The sequence below is a fragment of the Oryctolagus cuniculus genome, chromosome 14 (assembly GCF_051225735.1).
Source record: "Oryctolagus cuniculus isolate XC-2025 breed Fujian yellow rabbit chromosome 14, ASM5122573v1, whole genome shotgun sequence".
In the NCBI taxonomy this organism is placed as follows: domain Eukaryota; kingdom Metazoa; phylum Chordata; class Mammalia; order Lagomorpha; family Leporidae; genus Oryctolagus; species Oryctolagus cuniculus.
In genome coordinates this window covers 46,023,228-46,028,905 of record NC_142880.1, presented here as the reverse complement: position 1 = coordinate 46,028,905, position 5,678 = coordinate 46,023,228, and the positions used below count along the sequence as shown (strand labels likewise).

The 5,678-nt window shown below is 48.7% G+C and overlaps 1 pseudogene; it reads right to left on the bottom strand.

Annotated features, from left to right (window-relative positions):
• Positions 1-3,431: 3,431 nt before the first annotated feature.
• Positions 3,432-4,057, bottom strand: LOC127492760 (transcription factor BTF3 pseudogene; annotated as a pseudogene).
• Between the last annotated feature and the right edge of the window lie 1,621 nt (positions 4,058-5,678).

The window sequence follows — 5,678 nt, the reverse complement described above, 5'->3', positions numbered from 1 at the left end:
TTGTCTTCTAGGCCATTTTGGCAAGAGTTGTCTCCCTCTCCTTAAATGAGTTCTTGTGTCATCTTGGAACTGAGCTCTGGTTCTATGTGTTTGGTGGATAAGCCCTTCATTCATGTCACTGGGCTCAGCCAGAGCTGCTCCATTTCCTATTGCAAAATGGAGTCACTGTGGTCAGCCTTCCTCAACCTCCATATGGGGTCAAAGAGTTTGTATTTTATCCTTCCTGGGTGAGACCACCTATGTAGCAGCTGCTGAGCTCTCCGCTTCATAATGAGTGCAAAGGGGTAAGCAGAGGCGGGCCAGACTGTGCTCCAATAAACCTTTATTTATAAAAACGGTAGTTTGCTGGCACCTTCGCTGCCCGTGGAAAACTAGGTGATCAGCCTGTCAGTGGGTGACGGGCGCTGTGTGCAGGCAAGCTCTGGATATTTCCTCCCTGCTTTCCTAATGACTTTGTTCCATCTTTGACCTCATGGCTGCTGATTCCTTGCCTTCTTCTCCTGTACTGGGTTGGTGGCCTTAAATTTCTAGAATGTTACATCTCAGGAGAAGATTTCTTAATTTGTTTCTGTGCCCTCCTTAACCAGCCCATGTGCCTCAGCGAGCTGGCCCGCTCCTGTCCGCAGGACTCCGTGTTCTGGCTCTCTCCCAAGTTCTCTGGCCACATCTCAGCTCCTCTGTCATTTTTCACACCCTCCTCTTCTAACCCAGCCTGCATCGTCTTCTCTGAGCGCACATGACCCCTGTAAACTTCCACACGCCCCTGCCACCTCCTCGGAGTTGCAGATTTACGTCCAAGTGCCCCTGAGGTGTCATCACTGAGGTGCCTCATGGATGCCTCATGGCGACGTGCACTAAACTCGTCACTGTGTCTCAGAAACGTGTTCCTACCCTTGTGTTTCCTGTTCTCAGCCAGTGGCCTCTCCATCCTGCCTGAGATCCTGGAAGTGATTCTTTGATCTAGAAGTTAGATTTTTGTTTCTTGGGTCATTTGTTTGTTTGTTTGTTTTGTCTCCAAACTGAAGTAAAGTACAGCAAAGTGTGCAATTTGAGGAGTTTTGACAAATGTGCTAAGTTATATTACCAACATTCGGGTCATCACCTAGCAGGCTCCTGGGTCTCAGGAATTGTTCCCTGTTCCTGGTGCTTACTGTGTCTCTCATCCGCTCCCACACCCCCTCCACCAACACCCCCAGCCAGGCCCGCAGCCTCCCTGTGTGTCAGTCTTCCTTGGGGTTCTCCCCTGTCTTCCTGCTGCCCCCCATCCCTCTCATGTGACTTCTGCCCTAGCATCTGTGGCCCTGCTTTCCCTCTCACTTCCCTCCTTTCTGTCCTCCACCTGGGCATCAGAGTGATTCTTTAAAACCTTCGCCTTGGTCAGGACACTCCTGCCTAAAAACTGCCTTCTGAATTTGCATTGTGACTACTAAAAATTCTCAAGTGTTTTAACCTGGCCTGTGAGATCCCACATCAGCATTTGTGTTTTCTTTTTCCTTCTTTCTCTTTTTTGTTTTGTTCTCATTGTTATAGTTACAAAGGTGATTTGTGCTTTAATACCAAGATTTCCCTAAAGCCCGTGTGTGTGTGTGTGTGTGTGTGTGTGTGTGTATAGCCCCATTGAGACCACAGCAGAGGACGATAGCTGCCATGAGCCAAGGAGAGCTCAGGCAGGGGAGCAGGTGGTGAGGGGTCTGGATCAAAGTGTCCCAGCTACAGAGAGTCCTGCTACCTTCATGTTAATGTCCAGAACCTTCTGGTTTATTCTATGAGCAATTTACTTATTTTCATTTTTTTGCCTTGTTTATGGAACATTTCCATATCCTATATAAGAGTAGTCACCACTTATATCCTAGCACAGTTCTGTCTGAATTATGTGGGACTGCTTTCCAGATCACTAGTTCTTCAACCTGGCTTCACGGTAGAATTGTCCAGAAAACTGTAAAGAATGCTGATGACTGAGTTCTGCCCCCGCCAGGTGTGGATGACGAACATACTGGGTGATTTGGATATGCTGCCAAGTTTGAGAACCACTCTTGTAGAGTGCTGTACACATCTGAGTTTTGTTTTTGTTTCGTGGTTCACGAAAGAGATGCCCTTAAGATGTTTGAAGGAGGGGCTGGCACTGTGGCATAGAGGGTAAAGCCGCCACCCACAGTGCCGGCATCCCATATGGGTGCCAGTTTGAATCCTGACTGCTCTACTTCTGATCCAGCTCTCTGCTACGGCCTGGGAAAAAAGAAGATGGCCCAAGTCCGTGGGCCCCTGCACCTGTGTAGGAGACCTGGAAGAAGTTCCTGGCTCCTTACTTTGGTTTGGCTCAGCTCTGGCTATTGCAGCCATTTGGGGAGTGAACCAGCGGGTGGAAGACACCCCCACACATACTGTCTGTCCTTCTCTTTATGCCACTGCCTCTCTGTAACTCTGCCTTTCAAATAAATAAATAAATAAATAAATAAATCTTTGAAGAAAAAAAAAAGATGCTTGAAGAAGGTAAGATACAATGAGAAAATCAGCAGACATTGATATCTGTGACTCAATCTCCAGCCATAGGTATTCTTCCCATGCTGTTATCTTCTTCAAGTACTTTAAAAAAAAAAAAAAAGATATGTTTATTTGAAAGGCTTTGGGGGGAAGGAGAAAGAGAGATCGATCTTCCACCCACTGGTTCACTCTACAAATGGCTGAAATGGTTGGGGTTCAGCCAGGCTGAAACCAGGAACCAGGAGCTTCTTCCAGGTCTCCCATGTGGGTGCAGGGTCCCAGGGACTTGGGCCATCTTCTGCTGCTTTCCTAGGCACATTAGCAGGGAGCTGGATTGGAAGCAGAGCAGCCAGGACTTGAACCAGTGCCCATAAGGGATGCTGGCACGGCAGAGGGAGGCTTAACCTTCAATGCCACAGTGCCAGCCCCAAGTCCTTTTTTTTTTTTTTAACTTAGCGAAGAGGTTTATTAACCTTTGTTTCAAACTTTATTCCCAGGCTTTTCAGCTTAATTAGCTGTAAAGAATGAATGGGCGGCCGGCGCCGTGGCTCAATAGGCTAATCCTCCACCTTGCGGCGCCGGCACACCGGGTTCTAGTCCCGGTCAGGGCGCCGGATTCTGTCCCGGTTGCCCCTCTTCCAGGCCAGCTCTCTGCTATGGCCAGGGAGTGCAGTGGAGGATGGCCCAGGTGCTTGTGCCCTGCACCCCATGGGAGACCAGGAAAAGCACCTGGATCCTGGCTCCTGCCATCGGATCAGCGCGGTGCGCCGGCTGCAGCGGCGGCCATTGGAGGGTGAACCAACGGCAAAGGAAGACCTTTCTCTCTGTCTCTCTCTCTCACTGTCCACTCTGCCTGTCAAAAAAAAAAAAAAAAAAAAAAAAAAAAAAAAAAAATGAATGGGGTATAAGCAAAAACTGAAAGGATCTTAAAAATATTAGAGATCTAAATTTCTTCAAATCATAAACAAAGCGATTTTAAAAAGCGGTCATAATATAAAATAGCAGCTCCCACTAACTTCTTCAACTTCTTCTTCAAAAACTGACTCCATTCAGTTTGCATGATTCTCAGAAGCCTCATCAGAATTCTCCATGAGATCTGGAACTTCATCATCATGGTCCTCTCCACTGGTGCTTGGGCAGAGCGTCGGCCAGCCTCCTCAGCCAGTCAGGCTGTGTGCACCGCGCTGGTTTCAGATGCTGGGGAGCATTTCTGCTGGCTGCTTGTCTCAGCACAGCCTCTAATGGTGAAAGTGTTTGCTGCCAGAGAAGTCTGAATTTCAGGGTTGTTACTGTGGATCACTTTCCTTGGTTTGTAAACCCGTTCACCTCTTCAACACCATAGATACCGTTTGCCTCTAATTCCTTTAAGGAGAGCTGAAGATTTTCATGTCTGCTGTCACTGTGAACCACCTTCTTTCTGTGACTAGTTCCTTGCCCACCAGTGCGCACTTGCGCCTGCAGTTTGGCGAGTTTTTCCTGGTTCTTGAGAGTTTCTCTCATCGTGTCCATGAGTAGGGGACTAGAGTTGGTGCTCCATGGTTCTCTGGCAGACTCTGCTGAGAATAAGGGCACACAATTGGGGGTGCAGAGTGGCAGCTAGAGGCAAGTACGTCTTAAGTACAATGAACGCTCAGGGCAGTGAGAATCCTGGGTTTTCTTTCCCTTGAGCAAGTCCGCGCTGTGGAGTTTGAGCAGCTTCTTCTCCGTGGGCGTGTTTCTGCTGTATTCTGTTAGTCAAGATGGGCCAACTATTGTCACAAACACCCCCATATGCCGAGGGCTCTACAAAGGGATGGTTTATTTCTTGTTCATGGGTCGGTGAGAGACCTGGCTTTGTCCACCTCATCTGTTTTGGAGATGGTACCTAGGTGGCAGGTGCAAGGTGGAGAGCCCAGAGGACCACAAACAGGGTCTATAGCTACCAGGCACGGAAAGAACAAGTATCCCTCTTGCCATCTTGGGTAGCTGGCCACATTCAGGCCCCTTGTTACCAGCTGACTGCTGTACCTATCACAAGGAGTGTTGTCCAGGTTTGGGGCACACTACAGCATTGTTTCTGCCTCATCACTGTAACTAGAACTTGCCCCATTGTTTTGTTTTCAGTAATTCTGTCTCTATCAGCTGCTAGGTAAAAAGTGTTTTTTTTTTTTTTTTTTTTAATATGGAGAACCACTTAAATCCTTCCTTGTTTTGTGTTGATTACTCAGCCCATTGTTGCTGAGGGCCTTTCCTTGGCGTGCCAGGCACCAGGCTGGGCTAGCACCGGTTATGCCAAGATAACCCCTAATCCCTGTACCAGGAAGATTCTGGTTGCTGATAAAAGAAACCCCAACCAAAGTTGGCCCAACTTAACCCTGGCTATTTATTATCTCAAACAGCAGGGGGCCGGGCAGTTTCAGGGTTGTAGATTTCACCACTCCACCACTCCTGTAGGGCTTGTCTCTGATGTTCTTGGCTTTGCATTATGATCTCAAGATAGGTGTGGATTCTCAGGTATTTGTTTTCTCCAGGAAGTGGGGGTGGACGAGGACAGACTGTCTGGTCTCTCTTGTGTGTATGCAAACCTCCCCTGGAGCCCTCATCACCCTTGACTTTATGTCTCTGGTGGAGACAAGGCCCAGCCCAGCCCTGGCGCTTACAGAGTGCATGGAAGGACTGGGGTGATGGACTGGTGGAGAGTTCCCATGGGCCCGCAGCACCCAGGTTGGCCCCGATGGTATCATCTCTGAGTCATTTCCTCTCTTGAATTGTAAGGGCTTAATCATTTACCAAATTTCCAGCAAAATTCCACTTTCCTGATTACCTCCAGGTCTCGGCACTCCTTGGAACTTCTCTTTGGAACTCAGCTTGGCTCATCTGTTTATCCGCTCATTTATGTTGTGAGGCAGTTGTGGACGTGCTGCCTCCTGGTGGTGTCTGGCTCTGCAGTCACATATCCCTTTGTTTTATTTCCGATCTCCCAGCCTGTTTGCTGCCTCTGTCCTCCCTCTGTGCTGAGTGTGGTGCCTGACACAGCACTGAGTGTGTTTCTCCTTCCAAATCTCATCCCTAGACCTTCCTCTCCCTCTGTAGCTCAACTCTGCATACCCAGGGCCTGGCCATTACATGCCTGTGCCTCTGCAGAATGCTTCTTCAGCCTAACACTGCTCCGAGTGTTACCTCCAGAGCTGAGGTCCTCCCGAGTGACCCTGATGGGC